Raw genomic sequence first — 22,700 nt, forward strand, 5'->3', positions numbered from 1 at the left:
TATTTCCCAACTTTACATCATCTCTTATTGGAAACATAACTTACTCTTATTGCTACTGCCATTGTTCTTCATTGTCCAAAGCATTGGTCAGACCCAATTTGGCCTATTGCCTTTCATATCTTGAGTGCAGTATTTACATCTGGAGGGTTACCTTCACATCCAGAGTATTGCATTCACATCTGGACTATTGTATTCACTCCTGGACCAATTATTCACACCTGGAACATATCCACTTTTGGAGTGTTGCACTCTCATCTTGAGTATTGTATTCATATCTGAAGCATTTAATTTATTTCATGAGCACTGCATTCAGTTGGCACAGTGGTTAGCACTGCTACCCCAAAGCGCCAAGGATCCAGGTCTGATTCCTGGCTTGGGTCACTGTCTGTGCGGAGTCTGCACGTTCTCCCCGTGACTGTGTGGGTTTCCTCCGGGTGCTCCGGTCTCCTTCCACAGTCCGAACAACGTGCCGGTCAGGTGCATCGGCCGTGCTAAATTCTCCCTCAGTGTACCTGAACAGGTGCCGGAGTGCGGCAACTGGGGGATTCTCACAGTAGCTTCATTGCAGTGTTAATGTAAGCCTACTTGTAACACTAATAAAATAAAGTATAAACATTTGGAGTACTGAAAACTGGAGAACTGCATTCACACGCTGAATATTACATTGAGAACGTGAGTACTGCATTCACTCCTGGAGTAGCGTATTCACATCTGGGTCACTGTATTGGCATTGAGGATACTGTATTTACTTCTGGAGTATTGCACTTACACCTGGAGTTTTGCATTCACATGTGGAGTAAATACATTCACATCTGGAGTAGCTGGAGTATCTGATACCCTTTTTCAGGAAGAATTATTGTCTTTGTAGGGACCAACAGCAAAGATTCCCTAGGCTTATACAGGAGCTAAAAGGGATACGTTATGAGGACAGGTTGCAGACACTGGGCTGATATACCACGAGTCTCGAGCATTAAGGGGCAATGTAACTGAAGTGTTTAAGATGATTGAAGGAGTTGACAGGGTTAATAAAGAGAAATTATTTCCTGGGGTGGGGGGGAGAGAGGGGGGTGGAGTCCAAAAACAAGGTAGCAGAACATTCACATTGGAGCTTTTTGCAGATCCTCTGTTCCCCAACCTCTCTGCTGACTGATGTTGGATTACTTCTTTAATCAATTCTCCATTTCTAAACCGTAAAAACTTATTTGAATTGAGATGTCTCTGTCCTAAAGGCATGTGTTCGATTGTTGCTTCTCTGGGTATTTGTCTATTTGTGTGAAAGAAGAAGATAAAAAGAAAGCCTTTCTAAACGCCTCTCAAAAACCCCTCAGAATGCCACATACACCAATGACATGCAGTCGCTTGGAGCTTAGCTGGAGCATTGAGATTTACATAGAATTACACAGTCTCTATAGCACAGATACACACCATTTGGACCATTCGCTCTAGGCCAGTGTTTATGCTCCATACCAGCCTCCTCCCTCCCTACTTCACCTCATCCCATCAGTTTATTCATTCTTCTCTCTTGTGTTTATCCAACTTTCCATTCAATGCATACATACTATTCACCTCAGCCACTTCCTGTGATAGCGAGTTTTACCTTCTTACCCCTACTCTCTGGGCAAAGAAATTTCTCCGGAATTCCCTATTGGAGTTATTGACGAGTATTCTATATTTCTCATCCCGATTCTGCACAACCCCCAAGCCGCAAATAGAAACATCGGGGCAAATTTTCCTGTTCCGCCCGTCAAGGGAATTGGAGTGGACGAAGGGCGGACCATGGAAAGGTCCGTTGACCTAGAGCAGGATTTTCCGGTTTCGGGGCAAGCGCAGCTGGAAAATCCCACCCATCTTCTTTACACCTGCTCTTTCAAAATTCTTTTTATAATCTGAAGGGCGTCTATTGGGTGGCCCCTTCACTTTTTTTTAGAAGCCCCTTTATCTGTCACTTTGCCTGTTGACTATTCTCGTTATTTCTACATCCATTTCTCTGCCTCTTATTGCCTTTCATGGTCTGTGTGGCTAATGCTGCAGTGTCTCTCTCTCAGGTTGGAAGAGGCTGACTGGACAGTGTTGAAGTGCGTGCAGGTTAATTCAGAAGGTGGGCCTTTCCATGGCATTGTGAATAGAGGGAAGCAGGGAGTAGAGACAGGATTGGGAAATGGACTGGAGCAATCTAAGGGCAGCGAAGGTAAATGGGGTCCTCCTGGATAACCTCCTGAATAATCTGCCACTTACCTGCCCATTTGACCATTCTGTCTATATCTTCTTGTAGCCCAAGACGCTCTGCCTCACTGTTAACCACCCGTGCAATCTTTGTGTCATCCACAGATTCACTAATCCTATCCGCCATATAGTCATCAATGTCATTTATATAAATGATGAACAATGGGGGCCCAGCACAGTTCCCTGTGGTACGCCACTGGACACTGTCTCCAATCACTAAAACAGCCTTCTGTCATCACTCTCTGTCTTCTACAACTGAGCCAATTTTGAATCCACTTTATCAAATTACCCTGTAGCCCATGTGAATTTACCTCCTTTACAATTCTTCCATGTGGGACCTTGTCAAAGACTTTCCTGAAACCCAAATAAACTACATCGACTGTACTACCCTCGTCTACACACCTGCTCACCTCCTCTAAAACTTCAATCAAATTTGTTAGGCATGACCTCCCCCTGATGCAGCCATGCTGACCCTTGATCAAGCTTTGCCTCTCCAAGTGGAAATAGATGCTCTCCTTCAGAAGTTTCTCTAATAGTTTCCCTACCACTGACGTGAGACTCACCAGTCTGTAGATCCCTGGTTTATCCCTGATGTACAAGATGAGAGGTACATGGGGCAGATGCATGGAAGAAAGGAGATACATGGGGCAGGTATGTGGGAAAGAAGAGTACATGGGCAGGCACATGAAGCAGGTACATGGGAATGAACATTTACTTGGCAGGTACATGTCGAAAATACATAGGACAGGGACATGGAGCAGTATGTGACAGAGGTGAGGTATGTAATCTGGATTTCTGATCCGTGTTCTCCTGATTCAGCGAGGCCAGTTCAATTCCGACATGGATTCTTCACCATGGGGCCAATTATAGAGGTGTGATTCTCTCAGCTTCCTCTCCTGTTTCTTTAACAAGTACACGATGAAAAGTGTTCATGAATTAAATTAACCAGCCTCCCAGACATTTGATTCTTGAGAATCAATGGTGTCTGCTTGATTTACATTGATTTATTTCAGAGATTTATGATGCAGTTCTGCTCGTCATTTATCGTTCGCCACAGTCTAACTCCCGAATCATTCTCTGACTGAGTCTGAAGCCTAAGGTCTGGATTTCAACTTTCCTGATTCACTGAGGGTGGTTGTGTGTTGTGGGGAATGGTCAAACAGACACTCAATCCTTACTTCTGATCTTATCATTTAATAGTTGAACATTTTTGTATCTATAGATATCTACCTGGCAATATGGAAAATTGCCTTCATACGTCCTGTACACATAAAGCAGGACAATTCCAACTTGGCCAATTGCCACCCCATCAGTCCACTCTCAGTCCATGTGGTGGAAGGGGTCATCAACAGCGCTATCAAGGACCCAAGTTCGATTCCTGCTTGGGTCGCTGTCTGTGCGGAGTTTGCACATTTTCCCCGTGTCTGCGTGGGTTTCCTCCGGGTGCTCTTGGTTTCCTCCCACACTCCAAAGATGTGCAGGTTAGGTGGATTGGCCATGCTAAATTGCCCCTTACTGTCAAGGGGACTAGCTAGGGTAAATGCATGGGGTTATGGGGATAGGGCCTGGGTGGGATTGTTGTCGGTGCAGATTCGATGGGCCGAATGGTCTCCTTCTGCACTGTAGAGTTCTATGATTCTAAGTGCCACTTGCTTAACAATAATCTGCTCACTGATGCTCAGTTTGGGTTCCATCAGGGTCACTCAGCTCTTCACCTCATTACAGCCTTGATTCAAACATGGACAAAAGAGGCGAGGTGAAAATGACTGCCTTTGATATCAAAGCAGCATCAAGGAGGCCGAGGAAAACTGGAGTCAATGGGAATCGGGGGGAAACCCTCCACTGGTTGGAGTTATATCTGGCACAAAGGGAAATGGTTGTGGTTTTTGGGGATCAATCATCTCTGTTCCAGGACATCACTGCAGGAGTTCCCAGCCCAGCCATCTTCAGCTGCTTCATCAATGACCTTCCTTTCAATTTTTATAGAATCCTACAGTGCAGAAAGAGGCCATTTGGCCCATCGAGTCTGCACCAACCACAATCCCACCCAGGCCCTATCCACATATCCCTACATATTTACCCACTAGCCCCTCTAACCTTTGCATCCCGGGACACTAAGGGGCAATTTAGAATGGCCAATCAACCTAGCCCGCACATCTTTGGACTGTGAGAGGAAGCCGGAGCACCCGGAGGAAATCCACGCAGACACGGGGAGAATGTGCAAACTCCACACAGACAGCGACCCGAGCTGGGATTCGAACCCAGGTCCCTGGAGCTTTGAAGCAGCAGTACTAACCACTGTGCTACCGTGCCGCCCCTCTGCATTTTTGTCTCTGCATCTTTGAGAGCTTTTGCGTTTTTCCACAAGCTGCCACCATGTCGTAGGGGTATTGGTTATTCAATTGATTCGAAGAAGGCTTTGTAGTTGTACATAGATTAACTATTGACTCTTAGAACAATTTACAAATATACAGTAAAGGGTACAGGCTAGGTTCAGCACTCGGGTGCTGCCCCTGGGTGAGGATCATGTGCTCTCTCCTGTATGTAGTACTGGACTGAGTTCCACATTAACCCTATATATGCCAGACCCTTATACTACATTTAGTCTGACACCCAGGACATTGTCAGCACCCACAGGGGTTGTTGTATGCAGTGTGTCCAGTTGTTTCTTGATATCACGAGGAGCGATTGAATTGGCTGATGTCTATGATGCTGGGGACCTCAAATGCAGGCTGAGATGAGTCACTTGGCTGAAGATGGTTGTAAGTATTTCAGCCTTGTCTTTTGCACTGATTTGCTCAATTCCCCCCTCACCCTCCCATCATTGAGGATGGGGACATTTATAGATCCTCCTTCTTTCACTAGCTGTTTAATTGTGTGCCACCATTTGCAACTGGATGTGGCAGGATCATAGAGAATTGATTTGATCATATTTTGAGCTTTGACAAAGGGTCGCCTGGACTGGAAACTTCAGCTCTTTTCTCTCCTTACAGATGGGCGGCACGGTAGCACAGTGGTTAGCACTGCTGCTTCACAGCTCCAGGGTCTCGGGTTCGATTCCCGGCTCGGGTCACTGTCTGTGTGGAGTTTGCACATTCTCCTCGTGTCTGCGTGGGTTTCCTCCGGGTGCTCCGGTTTCCTCCCACAGTCCAAAGATGTGCGGGTTAGGTTGATTGGCCAGGTTAAAAAAAGAAATTGCCCCTTAGAGTCCTGGGATGCGTAGGTTAGAGGGATCAGTGGGTAAATATGTGGGGGTAGGGCCTGGGTGGGATTGTGGTCGGTGCAGACTCAATGGGCTGAATGGCCTCCTTCTGCACTGTAGGGTTTCTATGATTTCTATGAGATGCTGCCAGACCTGCTGAGATTTTCCAGCGTTTTCCTTTTTGGTTTGATTTTATCGATTGGTTGGATGATTGCTTAGTTCTGTCCATAGAATGCTGCTTTTTCTGCATCGCATTATAGTCCAGCAGCCTCACCAGGTTGACAAGTCATTTTTTAGGTACGCCTGGTGATGCTGCTGGCATGTTCTCCCTCACTCTTCTTTGAGCCATGGTTGATCCCCTGGCTTGGTGGTAATGGTAGAGTCGGGGTTATGCGGGCCATGAGATTGTGATTGAGTACAATTCGACTGCTGCTGATGATCCATAGTGCCACATTGATCCCAGCTTTGAGCTGAAAGAGGTTTTCTGGATCAATCTGATTTAGTACAATGGCAGTGTCACTTGTTAGTTCAGCTTTGCACTCTGCTGCACTCAGTTTGCACTCTGCACTCTCACTGAAATCATAGAAATCATAGAAACCCTACAGTACAGAAAGAGGCCATTCGGCCCATCGAGTCTGCACCGACCATAATCCCACCCAGGCCCTACCCCCATGTCCCTACATATTTACCCACTAATCCCTCTAACCTATGCATCCCAGGACACTAAGGGCACTTTTTAGCATGGCCAATCAACCTAACCCGCACATCTTTGGACTGTTACAACACTTGTCTCCAGCGAGACAGAGAGAGAAAGGGGTAGAAATTCTGTGTTTTCCAACAGTGTTCTTAGAAGACTGTCCTGTTTCTTGACCTCTATTTTCCTTGAAGGCATTTATTTTCAGCGAGGGAGAGGGAGGTCCTTCTTGGTGTTCTTAGAAGGCTGTCATGTTTCTTCTCTGTCAAGCACTGGTCTCCAGACACTTTAACTTGTTTCTCTGTGTATTCCCGGGAGAGGGAAATGGACAGATCTCATATCCCAAAGTCTATTTTATTTTCACCTCAGAAACATTTTGACACATTCTGAGACATTAATCAACAGGAGGTGGTATGTAAATGTCTGAGAGTGCTGACTGGGGAAATAAGTTCATAGAATAGAATCCCTACAGTGCAGAAGGAGGCCATTCGGCCCATCAAGCTTGCACTGACAACAATCCCACCCAGGCTCTGCCCCTGCAACCCCATGTATTTACCCTGCTAATCCCCCTGACACTAAGGGGCAATTTAGCATAGCTAATGAACCTAACTCATCTTTGGACTGTGGGAGGAAACTGGAGGAAACTCATACAAATCAGAGGAGAACGTGCAGACTCCACACAGACAAGGTCGGAATTGAACCCGGATCCCTGGTGCTGTGGGGCAGCAGTGCTAACCACTGTGCCACCGTGCCGCCCAGTTCCATTGTCTTCACAAACACAGTAGATTATAGTCCAGTCTTTTGCATGTTCCATGCTTTCCTTTCAATTATCTTGATTTGAAGTGGACGTTGACACCTCTTCATGTGTGAAGTTCCCTCTAAGGACAGGTGTGTCAGTGTAATCCACATAGGAATTTTCCAGAAAGTGGTCAATTTACAGTATCTGATCAGTGTCATTTCTTCTATTTCTTTTAAAAATTCCAATTTTTTTTTAAATCGCAGGTCTTCTCCAAAAAATTTGATATGCCTGTAGTTAATTAGTGAAGTTGCAGCCCACTTTCATGAAGACATTTAAAAAGTAAAAGTAAAGTCAAGTTTATTTATTAGTGTCACAAGTCAGCTTACATTAACACTGCAATGAAGTTACTGTGAAAATCCCCTAGTCTCTACACTCTGGCGCCTGTTTGGGTACACTGAGGGAGAATTTAACCTGGCCAATTCACCTAACCTGCACAGCTTTGGACTGTGGGAGGAAATCGGAGCACCCGGAGGAAACCCACGCAGACACGGAGAGGACGTGCAAACTCCACACAGACAGTGACCCAAGCCGGGAATCAAGCCCGGGTCGCTGTGTGGCAGTAGTGCTAACCACTGTGCCACCCGGTTTACCACACATTGAGCAGGATCCAGCACTGGGAAAGTGGTTGGGGAATTGGTGGAGATATCAGTAAAATGGTTTGCACTAGACATGGCAGAGACGAAGAAAGTTAATGGGACCTTGAGTTAAATTGGCGGGAATAGGACACATCTCACAAGGTGTGAGACAGACTGGGCGGGACACGGGTTCCTCCATCTGCATTGTGATCAGTTGTGGAGAATGGAAAGAATAGATAGAATACTGATACACTGGGCGGGGGGGCCTGGTTTATTTACTTACGTACTCCTGGCCCAATAGTCATCCAGCTGCTGTTAAAAGGAACTCATTGATCCCTTGGCAGCTTTGAATGAAAGTCTGTTGCTCAAATGGGATTCTGAATAATTCAGTAACCCACAAGATTGATCATTCTTTAGTTGACAGGACAGGCGTGGAAATTTGTGAGTGCATCAATCAGAACATTAGATTTTATCTTAACCTCTGGGAAATAAATTATTATTATAATTAGAGTTCTGCACAAGTTCACGTGGCAGGGGTTGGTTGTTAGGAAGATGTGTATCACTGCCAGCTCTTCAACAAATACAGGAATTGGGACTAGTCTACAGACGCTATCACCTCCTTAATTACCAAAACACCACATTTGAGCAAAGTGAAGATTCTATTTCAATCCCCATTTGCCTCGAGGTTGTGTTAGTTTCAATGCATAATTAGAATAAAATAAATCTGAAACCAAAGCTGTTTTGAACATTGCTTCCATTAACACTCAAATTCAACTGTAAATGCTGGGACTTGCCCACAACTGGTTAAATGGGTGATACGGGGGGGTACGCATTGGATTCAAAACATTTCCCACTTTTACTGTTAGTGGTTCTGCTGGGGCGGCACAGTGGCACAGTTTGTAGCACTGCTGCCTTGCAGGGATCCGGATTCGATTCCCGGCTTGGGGTCACTGTCTGTGCGGAGTCTACACATTCTCCCCATGTCTGCGTGGGTTTCCTCCGGGTGCTCCGGTTTCCTCCCACAGTCTGAAAGACTTGCTGGTTAGGTGCATTGGCCATGCTAAATTCTCCCTCGGTGTTCCCGAAGAGACGCTGGAGTGTGTTGACTAGGGGATTTTCACAGTAACTTTGCTGCAGTGTTAATGTAAGCCTACTTGTGACCCTAATAAATAAACTAAACCATTTCTAGTATCTGTTGCAGTGTGTAGAGTTTAGTCTGCTGAAGTGGATAATAATCTCTTGGTATGAAGTTGGAAGTGTTTTGGAGTCATTCATATCACAGTTGATTGTGGAGAAAAAAGACCCGCATGTCTCATTAGAGTTTGGATCCTGTTTTGGGGGCAGTTTCCTTGACTGTTGCCTCCTTTCCGATATTGCAAAGCCAGAGGTGCCGTCATTCTGATGTTACATTGAACAGCGAGTGGCCCTGTTTTTCTCCTCAGGTGGACATAGCCGATTCTATGGCTCTACTCAAAGACAGGGAAGGTCTCTCCTGTGTCCTGGACTAATATTTATGCCTCAACCAAAACTTTGTTCATTATCACATTGCTGTTTGTGGGATGCAGAGGGTGCACAAATGGCTACTACATTTCCTACATTATAACAGTGACCGCAATTTACAAGTGCTCCATGGGACATCCTAAGGTCCTGATAGGTGTGATTTAACTGAAAACGTGGAATTGTACGGCCCATCCCGCCAGTGGGATCTTCCAGTCCCACCAAAGTCGATGGGCTTTTGAAGTGCTCGCCACATTTCTGGCTCTGGCCCTACCCCCGCTGTAAAATTCCACCTTAAATCTTTCTTCCATTTAAAATGGTGAGCATTGTGACTGAATCGCTTTGGGTTAGCTTGATCTGCAGTATCTGGGATGACGTCAAGTCAAGGATTTGCAGTAACGTTGAGCGAGAATTCCTGAAAACTTTATGAAATCAGGAAACTGTGTGGTAAATATAAGGTAGGGTTGTGAGCGAAGACATAATAGCTGTGTGATTTTAGCTGACAGAGCTCATTGGCAACGCAAGCAGGATTCCCTTTAATTCGAGTGTGCTTGCTACGCATTCATTAATCCTCATTAGAATAGATTAGAGGAGCTGCAGGCACAGATTGTGTTTTGCTGTAGATTCTGTGCATGTTTCCCAGGACTATTAACGATCCATGACATGAACATCTTCACCTGCATTTTCGATTCTGTGCAAATCAATTTCAGATATTTTGAGAACTCAGTTGTTAGTGATGGCTGTTACTGGCATTGAAACAGTCCAGATCAGCAGACTGATCCAAGATGGGTACACGTACAATTCTGTGACTGGCCGTAGAATGCCCTAGTGACTTTTACTCTCTGCCCTCACTCCATACAATAGTGAACACCCTCACCATCCCATCTTAAGCATGCTGCTCCCTTCCTTCTCCCTTCCACTGCTTAATACCCACTCTGATGTATGAGTCCTGCTAGGTATTCCAGTGTTCTCCTGGTTGACCACCCTGTCTCCCCCCCTCCCCACCCACAATAAACACCAGTCCATCTGAAACTCTTCCCCATGTTTCTTTTGTGATATCCGTGACCTCTAACCCTGGCCTTTTGTGCGTCGTCAATTTCAAACACTTCAGCATTGGGTCATGAGTCCTTTATGATGATCGGGCGATAGTCATGTTGGAACTCTCTCTGTGAACACATAGCTAACCTGGTTCTCCTTGCTGTGGAGCGACAGATCACAGCACCCTGAAGATTAATCTCATCCTGGGCACTCAGTGTAAGGATGAGGCCTGAACACTGTTTGTACATGAGAGATGGCCTTTGGAGAAATGTGCTGTCCAGACTTAGATCCATCCTCAGATGGTCAAGCAATAGCCATGGCTGATGATTGTTCTCTTTGAGGTGCCTTGTTTCTACGCAAACTGCCATTGATGTTTCTGGCATTCCTTCTCTTGAAGGCTGCCATATGCACAATGTTTGAAAAGATGGTACCATGTCTGCTTGCTATAGATTTTTGAGCACTGTTGGAGTCGTTATCCCATTATTAAATGGTCACATGCTCCCAAGGCTGCTTAGCCTTCCAAGGATGAGGCCATCATTACACCAGATTGTAACAATTCATTCTGAGCTTGATGTTCTTTATTGAGATGTTGAAGACAGCAAAGAAGATGTCAATGTCGTTTCATTCAATGAGCCAGTCTTCTTCATTGCCATGGAATCTTGTCACTATAAGGATCTCATGGGCATGTATGCTGTTTCTGGCCTGTGCAATGGCCTCTGGACGCCATCATTCTCGCCCTCTTTGATGTCCTGACTTTTGGCATCCTGTTCATCAGAGGAGACGTGGAGCTCCTCTCTCTCTCTCCAAGTGGCAACTCACCCCCCCCCCTTGAAGCGGCAGGTTACACAATGCTTAACAAACAACGGTGATACGGGACACCCTTTGTGCTCAGTGCTGGAGAGTGCCACCTGATTGGCCCAGACATCTGAAATGCATCTTCAACATGCCAATGGTCTGCTCAATTAAGGAGTGTGTTGAGGAATGAGCCACATTGAACCTCTCCTCTGAAGCACTCTGTGGCCGCCACATAGGTGTCTTTTGGGACTGTATCACGAATGTGCCAATCCTGAATGTGCTGAGGGCCCTTGAAGATCTGTATGTCTGACCACAGTAAGCCCATTGGTTTACAGGGGCTGTACATTTACTGAAATTGTTATAGCCTAAGATATATTTTGTGACCTGTGTTATCCTTAAAATATGAGTACATTTGTGAAGATAAGTGGGAGTGAAGGAGTATTGTATTATAGTCAAACTTTTCATGTTTAATAAATATTTTTTTCTGTTGTTAAAAGCTAATTGGCAGCCCGGTGACTCTGCTTATCAAGGCCAGGGTTCCATTCTAGGGTTCTCCTGTCCAGTCATAACATCAACTGGGATTGTAACAAAAGTGGGGGCTTTTGCAGGATTCAAAACACGGTGAAGGTGTTATTGAGTGCTGATTAGTAATAACTTGTAAGGAGATTTTGAAATGTGGGTAACAAGTTATTGGATGCCAAAGAATAAAGCTCGATCAGTCATTTATTCTTAAAAGGTGGGATATGTGAATCCTTAAAGAGTTAATAGAGCCACTGGGGTACAGAACTTCGAAATTGGGGTTGTTGTAAGGTAAGTTGTACAGATTGGAGTCCAAAATGGCATTGGAAATTGCTAAAAATGCATCTAATGACTGAAGATATAACTGTAACTGTTTACAAAAAGTAACCAAGAGTCAGTTATCTGAATTGGCAGATAAATTGTAATTAGGATTCCCTGCAGGAGTAAGGAGAGCGGATATAATTGAAAGTATAGCGAAGCATTTCAAATTGCAATGGATGCCTCAGAGACCATGTTCTCCAAAAGGTGAGGCAATTGCATTGGCTAGACTCCAGTTGTTAATGAAAATAATTGAATTGGAGGGAAAGGGAAAAGAAAAACAAGAGAAAAGTGAAAATGAGGAAGCCTGAAGTGGAAATGAAAAAGTTAGCAAGGGAAGAACTGGCAGCTAAAAATGCTGGCAGGTTAAAAAAGAGACACTGGTCGAAGGTAAGGAAAAACTTAATTCTAGACAAGAACCTAATGGGAAAATCTTTAAATTTATGCAAGCTCTTCCAAAATTTGTGGATGTGGAAGTATTCTTTATTTCTTTTGAAAAGGTAGTTAAATAGATGAAATGGCAAAACGAACTTTGGATTTTGCTTATACAAAATAGACTGGTAGGTAATTAATCTTGATTAATAAGGGGATCAGGGGTTATGTGGAACAGGCAGGAGAATGGGGATGAGAAAAAAATCAGCCATGATTGAGTGGCGGAGCAGGCTCGATGGGCCGAGTGGCCTAATTCTGCTCCTATGTCTTATGGTCTTAAGATAGGGCTTGTGAGGTGCACGCATCTTTTTCAGAAGAGGTATCAGTAGAGTATGATGCAGTAAAGAAAGTCCTGAGTGCATATGAGGTGTGTCCTGCGTCATACAGGCGGAAATTTCAAAATTCATTAAAAGAGCTTGGACAGGCCTACATTGAATTTGAGAGGATGAAGCAGAATAATTTTGACCATTGGATACATGCATTGACTGTAGGGGGAACCTGTGAAACCTTTTAGAGAGGTGATTATTTGAGAAGAATTTAAAGAGTCACTTCCTTTGGTTATTAGAATTCACGTTCAGGAACAAAAAGTTAAAACTGCAATGCAGGCAGCAGAACTAGTAGATGATTATGAACTGGTCCACAGGACAAAACCTTTTCCTGTCATCCTTTTAAACCTGGGAAGGATAGAAGGTGGGAAGGAGAAAGGAAAACAAATAATCAAGGAAGAGATGGGATAGTTGGGAATGGTCAGGAAATTTCACCTCAGATCGGAATGGAAATTGCTGAGGTGAAAGTGACATTTGGAAGCATAAGTAACAAGGTGGAAGATATTTGGGCAGATTGTTGAAAACTAAATAGGAAACCGGTTGCAGTAGTAGGAAATATAGCACAGGAGGGAAAAAATGGCTTTTAAAACTATAGCAGCAGCACAGGCGAAACTTGAATCAATGAGAAATGGGGACAGGGCTCAAGATAGTTCAGAGAATTATTTGAAGTCAGACTATTGGAGGTTCTGGATGTTTTGTTTCAAAGGGAGAAGTTCTTGTCCAACAAAATAAGTAAACAAATTAAAATTTTGTGATATAAGAACAGATTCATCATTGATGGTGTTTGATGGTAAAAATTTGTGTACCAGATAGTTTATGAAGGAAAACATGTTAATAAGGGATATTAATGGAAGGAAAGTTAATTTAAGAAATAACTTTGTAAATATAATTGCCACGGTGAGCATTATTCCTACATTAACTATTGGAGGGATAGATTTAATTCTTAGTAATGATTGGCCTGTGGGAAACAGTAACGCGATGAGAACTGTATTGCATGCAGTTGATCAAGTCGATCTTCACAAACTTTTGAAAACTGCTGTGGCCAAAAATCAGACACTTATTGCAAGTAACAAGCAACTGAAGGAAAATGTAGAAAATCAACTTTCAAAAATGAAAGAGGGGGCTTGCTAATTAGCAAAGAGAATTGGTGAAAACAATTGAGAATCAGTCATGGAAAACAGAACACTTGACTGATGACCTGAACTGTTTAAAGGAGAAACTTGAAAAAGCAAAAGTTGACCTTCAGTTAAAACTTGATGAATTTCAAGCATCAGAACTATTTATGAAGTATCTGGGGAAATGCTTTGAACAGGAAGAGGAATGGCTGGTAAATCAGAATAATTAGTTGAATGTTGAATTAAAAAGCAAAGCTAATGAACTGTTAGAACTTTGTCACAAAGCGAACAGTGAGATTATTGAACTTGGAAGTAAACTGGTGAAAGTGAAGGAGGAGGTGGATAGTTTGGAATGTTACAATTAGTGCATTTGCTGTCGGAATTAAGCTTCTCCAATTCTATTTTGTGACCAGCTTCCAACCCCCTTCTGTTATTGCCCCAGTCCCTGCTATCCTCCTCAATGCTCATCATGTGCCAATTTCCATTTTCTCCTGCTTCCCCTTTCACCCTGGAGTCACTGTTGCTGATATTACATCTGTTTTCTGTCAATGGCCCCATATCACCCCTCTCCATCTTGCAGTCGCTCCAAACTCCAGGACCAAAGAAGTGAAGGACTGACCACACCCTGCACAAATGACATTGCACAGACAGGTCCTCCCACTCCCTGGGTATGAACCAATACATGCATGCCAGGCATGGCCCGAGATTCCCGTGGTAGATGGGGGTTGGCATGTTCTGTGCCTAAAGGTACAACTTATTGGATGAAATGTTAAACCGAAGCGCCTTCTTCCCTCTCTGGTGAATGGAAATGACCCCACTACACTATTCTGAAGCAAAGCTGGAGAGCCCACCTCCTGCCCAAAATTTATTGCTCAATTAACATCAGGAAAATGCATTACCACACTCCTGTTTGTGGGAGCTTACTGCGCAAAGATTGGCAGCTGTGTATCCTACATTACAGCAGCGGCGACACCTCCAAAGCAACTCACTGGTTGTGAAGCACTTTGGGGCACCCTGAGACAGTACAGCAAAGGGAACTTTCCTCTTCTTTCAATGTATTACCGAGGGCTCTGTCTCAGCAACTCTGTGATTATCAGTGGAAAGGTCATCCCTTATGTCACTGGCTGAGAATAGGAGATAAGTAAATTAAGCCGTAGCTTTGGTTGACTTGAGTAACCGAAGGGAAAGCACATCTCAGCTGTTCATTGCCCGTATGTCCTTCAGGTTAGCGGTCATTCAAACAAAGCTGCTTAATATGTGTTGGTGTCTTGCACTGATCCTACATCTTAGAGATTGCGGGAGACTTTTCTTCAACAGAAACAAGCAGAAGGGTGTGATTTTACGGTCCCTCCTAAACGCCAGTGGCATTATACGGTCCCGCCACAGTCAATAAAACTTTTGAAGTGCCCACAACGTTTGACGGCACCACATTCACCACAACAGGGGCTGTAAAGGGCTGTAGGTCCTGTGGTTTGATTTTCCACTCTGTACATGTGCAGCAACTTCTATTTTCTCACATTGATATCCAGACCGGAAGCAGGAGTCGAATAAACCATTCTTCAGGAACCTGCCTAATTTCATTGCTCCATCTCTCACACAACCTGAATACCAAAGCCACTGCTTGGTGAACAGGCAAGTTACTGACACCTTACATGGCAATAATTACATCTTACATCCCTCAGTGCAATGGGGCACTTGTGCAGTATCAGAACCCTAAATACACTGAGCAGTTTTGGAGGCTAGCACGAGCAACACCTCCCAAACAAAATCCCAGAGCTTTATACCAAACAGAAACAAGCTTAGCCTAGATCTTCCGAGGAGCGACAATCATCATTGGTTTGGCACTTTGCTTGAATATTCCCTTGACTTGACGCAATTCCACATTTGCACTGGAACCTTCTGAGCGTGGCTTTTCCAGAAGTGTTTAAATATCCATTTTGAATGATAGTGAAGGAGCAAGTGGATGAATTGTTAGGAAATTGGAAATGAGAAGTAAAGAGTTGGATTAAAAAAAAGAAACAGATAAGGATTTAGCTGCACTGAGGACTTGTGAGATTCAGATTAGCCTGGTAACAGGGTGAAATAGGTAGACGAGCAGTCTGGAGACCTAGACCATAGCCATGTCCAGTTGAAAAGCAGAACTCTTATGGAAAGAATCAAACTGTTATGTAGAAAATAAAGCAGAAGGAGTCCGTTTGGGTCAGACCCCAAAAACCCATAATTTCCACTCTAAACTAGAAGGAAGGTTTTCCAAAAGAAAGCTCCAGGTTCTGCGTGGTAATTACTCACTGGATTTAGCTCATTGTCTTAAAACCTATGGGATGTTGTTTTGGGGAATGTAAATTCTCAGAGGTTAGGGAAGTAGTTAGATTTGGATTGGGAGGTAATTTAAGTTCGGTAACCATTATTGTAGTTAATTGTGAATGTTGTTCTTTACTGTTACCTTTCTTGCTGTGTGTTTTGAAGTTTAACAAACATTATGTTATTTGAATAATTTATAATGATAATACTGACCCCTTTCATCACTGGGTTTCATCACTTTTCTCACATTTTCCCAAATCGCAAAAATAAGTAGTTAAGAACCAGTGTTCCAAGTTTCTCTTCTGGGATTTGGGATGCCCTTGCTTTGAGTATTAGTAAGGTCCGTAACAGAATGAATGGGTAGGGTGAGGTAACTGGGTATGGTGGGTGAAGTGGGTAGGATGAGGTGGGTAAGTGGGTAGTTGGATGAGTTGGTAGGTGGGTAGATGGGTGAAATGGCAGTTGGGTGGGGTGGCTTTGTGGGTAAGTGAATAGGGATGAGGTGGTAGGTATGTGATTTGGTATTTGGGTCTGGGGGGTGGTTGGTTTGGGGGTAATCAGGTTAGCTCAGATGGTGGTTAGGTCAGTGGACAGTCGGATGGTCAGGAAGTAATTGGGTGATTGTGGGGGTAGTTGGGTTGGATTGGGGTAGTCAGGTTGGGTTCGGCGGTTAGTCAAGAAGAGGCCAGTGTGGTCAGTATTGGAGGGTCATGAGACCATAAGACATAGGAGCAGAATTAGGCCCATTGAGTCTGCTCTGCCATTCAATCATGGCTGATATTTTTATCATCCCCATTCTCCTGCCTTTTCTCCATAACCTCTGATCCCCTTATTGATCAAGAACCTATCTATCTCTGTCTTAAAGACACTCAATGTGTCTGCGGCAAAGAGTTCCACAGATTCACCACTCTGGCTGAAGAAATTCCTCCTCATCTCTGTTTTAAAGCATCATCCCTTTAGCCTGAGGTTGTGCCCTCTGGTTCTAGTTTTTCCTACTACTGGAAACATCCTCTCCACGTCCACTCTATCCAGGCCTCGCAGTATCCTGTAGGTTTCAATAAGATCCCCCCCTCATCCTTCTAAACTCCAATGAGTACAGACCTAGAGTCCTCAATCGTTCCTCATACGACAAGCTCTTCATTCCAGGGATCATTCTTGTGGACCTCCTCTGGACCCTTTCCAAGGCCAGCACATCCTTCTTTAGATATGGGGCCCAAAACTACTCACAATACTCCAAATGGGGTCTGACCAGAGCCTTATGCAGCTGGCACCTTTATACTGACTTTCTGCAATTCATGAATATAGAGACACAGATCCCTCTGCCCGGAATTGAATCTGCTTTCTATTTAAGTAATAATTTGCCTTTCTATTTTTTCTGCCAAAATGGATAGTCTCTCATTTATCTACATTAAACTCCCTCTGCCAAATTTTGACCCATTCCCCTAGCTTATCCGTATCTGTCTGTAAAATCTTTATATCCTCTTCACTGCTTGCTTTCCCACCTATTTTAGTATCATCCGCAAATTTTGCTTGCAGATCATCTATATAGATTGTAAACACAAAGTCGCCATACCCTGGCACCTGTTCGGGTAAACCGAGGAAGAATTTAGCATGGCCAATGCAGCTAACCAAAGGCAAATCAAGGTCTGGGCACAAAAGGACCCCAGTCTTATCTAAATTAAAATACATAATATTACCAGGGCTTTCAGAGGATAGCCCTCAGATCAAATGAAACATTACTGGGTGACGATAGACTAGCTCAGTGTTGAGGAAGGCATCATCCTCTGGGGTTCCTCACGCAGGGAGACGTCCGATACTGATGGAATTACACCATTGCCACTGTGGGATTTCAAAAGATAAGAGTGTTAGCCAGGAGCTACATATGGCGGCCTTGACGTTACTGACTTGATTGGACAGTGTGAGTCGTGCCAAGAGATTACCCGACCCTCAGACTCCCTACATGCATGGGAGTAGCCTGCTAGGCCCTGGATGTGAGTGCATGTGGACTTCACTGGGCCTTTATTGGGCTCCATGTTCTTAATTATGGTTGATACATAATCCGAATGTTTGGAGATAGATTGCACGGGTTCCACCACTTCCCATGCTACCATTGAGAAACTACGACAAAGGATACCTGAAGTCCTGGTCTCTGACAATAACACTGGCTTTACTGGCACTGAGTTTCACATGCTTTCCAACGGAAGCAAACACATTAGGACAGCACCCTATCACCCGTCAGCAAACGGATTGGCTAAACGAGTGGTTCAGACTAAGCTTGGCAGGAAAAAGCAACCCGCAGCATCCAGGGAGACCAAACTGGCGCGATTTTTATTCGGCCACGGGACTACCCCTCACACAACGATAGGAATCACCCCAGTGGAATGATTAAAGGAACAGAAGCTTTGGACAAGGTTAAGCCTACTGTTCCCAAACCTGGCAGAGAGGGTGGAGTCCCAACAAGAGAACCAGAAGAAGAACCATGATTCTGTAAGGCAGAATGTTCAAAACCGGCAACCCAGTCCACGGGAGTAACATTGGAGACAGTTTCAGTTGAGTCCCCAGGATCATAACGCAAAAACTAGAGCCAGTGTTTTATAAGGTCCAAGTGCAAGGCAAAACAGTTAGGAAGCACTCAGACCATCTCAGGAGTAGAGAGCCCGTGCCAGTGCAGGTCCCATTACCAGCCATGGGGATGATGATGACTGCCAGCGTCAAGCCACGACTGGTAGTTCACTCCATGTCTGCCGCTCCTAGCGATGAGGACATGGATTCCGAGATAGAAGCTGAAGATACCGGTGCCCGACAGAAATAAAACCACTTTACAATGCTCCCATCGGAAGTGAAGGCCATGGTGGGGGTATAGGGGAAGAAACGGACTTGAGCGGGAGGGATGTTATGATGGCCACAAGAAGTCATCGATAGATCTCCCCTGGTAGAATATGAGCTCCCCTATTAGCCAAGTGGAGGGTCGCCCAATAGGGAAGGAGCGGTTGGGGCGTCGGGGTGGGGGGAGGTGGTTTAAAACCAGCTGGCTCCACTCAAGCCGGCAGTCGATAGACTGGGGTCTGAGCTGCACTCTGTACCTGCTGAACGGCATCCCGAATGAGATGTAAATAAAGGGTCATTGGTGATAAAAGACAGGCCTTGGTAAGTTTATTACACCGGCCTTGCCCACACTACTCAGATCGAGAGATTGGTGATAGAAAAGTAGTTCGAAATAATGCAGCCCTCAGATTTTGAAATGGAACGCGAGGTGCCATTTCTCGATTGTGATAACAGGTCGTATGGTCAGCTATTTCACTCACTCACTACTTGTCATTGCCAGTCACTATAAAGGAGATTATTGGACCAATGATTCTGTTGGTGAAAACCTTTCAGAAGATGAGCTTCTGTTTCAGTTGGAGCAGAACTGTGAGACAGTTGGCTTCTCGGATTCACAGCATAGTTTGTTTTTAGTAATAATGAGAGTAGGAGGATTTTGACAATGAAATAAGGGCTTGACAGTCAGACTGAGAGCTACTTTCCATACTGGAGACCTGCTATCTCCCACAGAATTGCTGCATTGCTTTGACATGAAGGTTTTCATAAGATCAAAAAAAAATGCGCAAAGCTCACTTGCTAAGTTTCGCCTACATAATGTTCTCTTCACTTAAAGGGAATTCATGAGCAAGATGCTTTGATTCATTTTGATGATGTAGTGGGGTGTTAAACAAATGCGAATCTTTCTTGTGTCCCTGTCACGATCTGCTCAGTCAAATGCATCATTGAATAAATATCCACGTGTGTCATCTGGCAATAAGCTTGTTCCGAAAGAGCCTACCACATATGGAAGAAATTCCCAGTTACGGAAATCCGTTCTGTGCCACTAATATTGCGACTGGGCCTCCAAAATCCAGTGTGCACAATCTGGATCGGAAGTGCTCTGATATGTTGTGTGTTTTTTAGTCGTTTCGACCCCCTGTCTCAAATAGGCATTATGCTTCCTGAATATGTCAATCAGGGTCCTACGCCAATCTTAGGGTCAAGTATGAGAGGGGATGTGCTGGGAGAATGTCTGGTAGAACCATAAAATCGATGACCTGCTGTGAGTCTCGCCACCCACATCAGCAACACGTCAGAAGCACAAACCATATTGCCGTCAGGTATAGACTGTAAGTACGAATTCACTGGCAGGGTGGGGCAGATCCCTTTCTTTAACCGGAATAGCGTTCTCTCCATCATTTCACTCCCCGAGGAACCAAGAGCAGAAATATGTTTGTGATGACACAGTTGACCAGCCATTGAGATTGTACCTCCAGTAATACTGGTCAGCATCTGCTTAATAAACCCTGTCAAACAGTCAATCATCCCAGTAGCTCCTTAAAGAACAAAGAACAGGACAGCACAGGGACAGGCCCTTCGGCCCTCCAAGCCTGCACCGATCATGATGCCTGCGTAAACTAAAACCGTATGCACTTATAGAATCCGTATCCTTCCATTCCCATCCTAATCGTGCATTCATCTAGTTGCCTCTTAAATGCCACTATCGCATCTGCTCCCACCGCCTCCCCAGGCAGTGCGTTCCAGACATTCACCACCCTCTGTCCACCCTCTGTGTAAAAAAACTTGCCTCGCACATCTCCTCTAAACTTTTCCCCACGTACCTTAAACCTATATGAAGAAGGTAACAAATGTGCTTTATTATCAGGCATAAAGCTTCTGGTGAAATGCAGAGTGAAAGCACTGTGTCAAGGCTTCTATGATGCCAGTTACCCCGCATTGTTGTGAATTTATAGTTTTTTAGTGATTCCTTACCAGTAGCTTTGCAGCTGAACAGGGGCACTTTAAGAGAATGATTGCATGCTGTCATCGGAGATGATGCCATAGGCCATTTGTGGGAGTTACTGGGCAGAGTAATTCCGCAGTCTGTAGTATTAATATCTCTTGAATAAAGTTCTTAGTTTTTGTTGAAGCTTCACAGCCTCCTAAAGTCAATCCTGTGAACAATCCCGCCCCCACAAAAAACTGGCGACGAGGATGCTGGACAATGATTGCAGCCACTCAAAGGAAACACAGGAAAGAATATAATAAAAATCGTCACCTCGCAGAAGCTGCAATGAGAGAGTCGAACAACAGTTACAGCCACCCGGAGAAAGGTAAAGAACACCGAAAATTCAAAGAAAATAGCTTTGGAGAGAAGTTGGCCACGTGCTGTGCCCGAAACGAACTCAGTAGCCGTGAGTAGCATTGATCTTGCAACAACAAATTTAACGCTGGGGTTGTTGTGAGACACAAAGGAGAACCGGCGGAGCTCAGATTCTGGGAGAAAGGAAACAAACTAAAAGTTCGAGGCACATTATGCACCTGCAGTCCACTCCACAGAGGAAAGTAACAGGAGCTTTTGGCATCTTGGGACTGTTTGATGAGAATACAGAGTGATGGAGCTCATATACAGAATGTTCAAGCTAACAAGATATCAGCAGGTCTAAAAGTCCCAACATTCCTGAGCATAATGGGAGATAGCATTTAACCTCCTTGGGAGTCTGGTACAGCTGAAAAGCCAGGCACAAAAACATAGAAGAAATAGTCGGAATTTTGCAGGGCCACTGTTCACCAAAATCTTTGGTCGTTGCAGAAAGGTTTAGGTTTCAGCTACATTGAAAAGATTGGTTGAACGCTGCGAATTTGGGGATGTTTTAAACGATACCATCCGAGATAGACTAGACTATGGGTTGAGGAATGAGGCAATTCAATGGCGGCTGTTAACAGAAAGCAACCTGACTTTAAAAAAAACTTTGGCTGTCTCAAAGAAGCTCAACAGTTGAGTACAAACATATGAATTCGCAAGACGTCGGCTGAAAACGCAGACTCGCAGTGCCATAGGTGCGCAAAAACTGGGCACTCAGCAGCAGATTGTTGGCGCAAAGACATCATGTGCAGAAATTGTGAGAGAAAGGGCCATATTGAATGCATGTGTTGGAAAAAGAGACAAGCTTCAGGCAAAAGTTGCAAAAAGCAAGAGCTCATTAAAACAAATAACAAACAGAATAAAGGAAAAGGTGTCTATGTAGCACAAAAAGAACATGAGGAGAGACTCAATTTACAGTCCAAAGACAAGTTGTCATTCAATGTATTAGCTATCGCTGGTGCTACAAATTGGTACTGGGTCACTCCACTATAGGATGGACAGCCAGTAAGGATGGAGGTGGACATTGGAGCCACCATCTCGCTGATGTCAGAGACTGTTTATAAAGAAAAGCTCTGACATAACTCTCGGAAACCCTTGAAGATAATGTTAAAAAATTATCCGGCACTAATGAGAAGAACTTGGTTGGAAAGGAGCCAGTTATATTAGACTGAAGTAAACCTCATGACAGATTCCGAATCAGGCCTAACCAAAATCCTGAAGAAACATGCTATTGTTTTCATCAGTGATCTGGGAAATATGTTTAAAGGCAAAATGTTTAAAGGCTAGCCTGGTGCCTTACACAATCAGACCTAACGTATTATTGATGGACCATCATCCATTAATGTACTTGGGCAGGAATTGACTGAAGCGTTTGGTCAATGAACATTGCTTTCTGGTCACCTTTAATGTTTTCATCGTTTATACAAAACTTTCCGCCAGTCCATTCCTGACAGGATGGTCCGGTGCGGATACCAGGATTCCATCACTGACAGTATGCAGAATACAGAGAGGGGCATTGCTGTTGTCAGCACATAATGTATCTATCAAGTATCGTCAGTCAAGCCTTCGTGGTAACGCAGATGGGCTTTCCTGAATGCCCTTACCAACTCGTACATAGTTTTTGTGTGGGAACATTTTCCACTTTGAGCAGGTGGATAATACTCCTGTCACCGCAGGACAAGTGAAGAAGCACATGCAG

Source organism: Mustelus asterias, chromosome 9 (assembly GCF_964213995.1).
Source record: "Mustelus asterias chromosome 9, sMusAst1.hap1.1, whole genome shotgun sequence".
Classification (NCBI taxonomy): domain Eukaryota; kingdom Metazoa; phylum Chordata; class Chondrichthyes; order Carcharhiniformes; family Triakidae; genus Mustelus; species Mustelus asterias.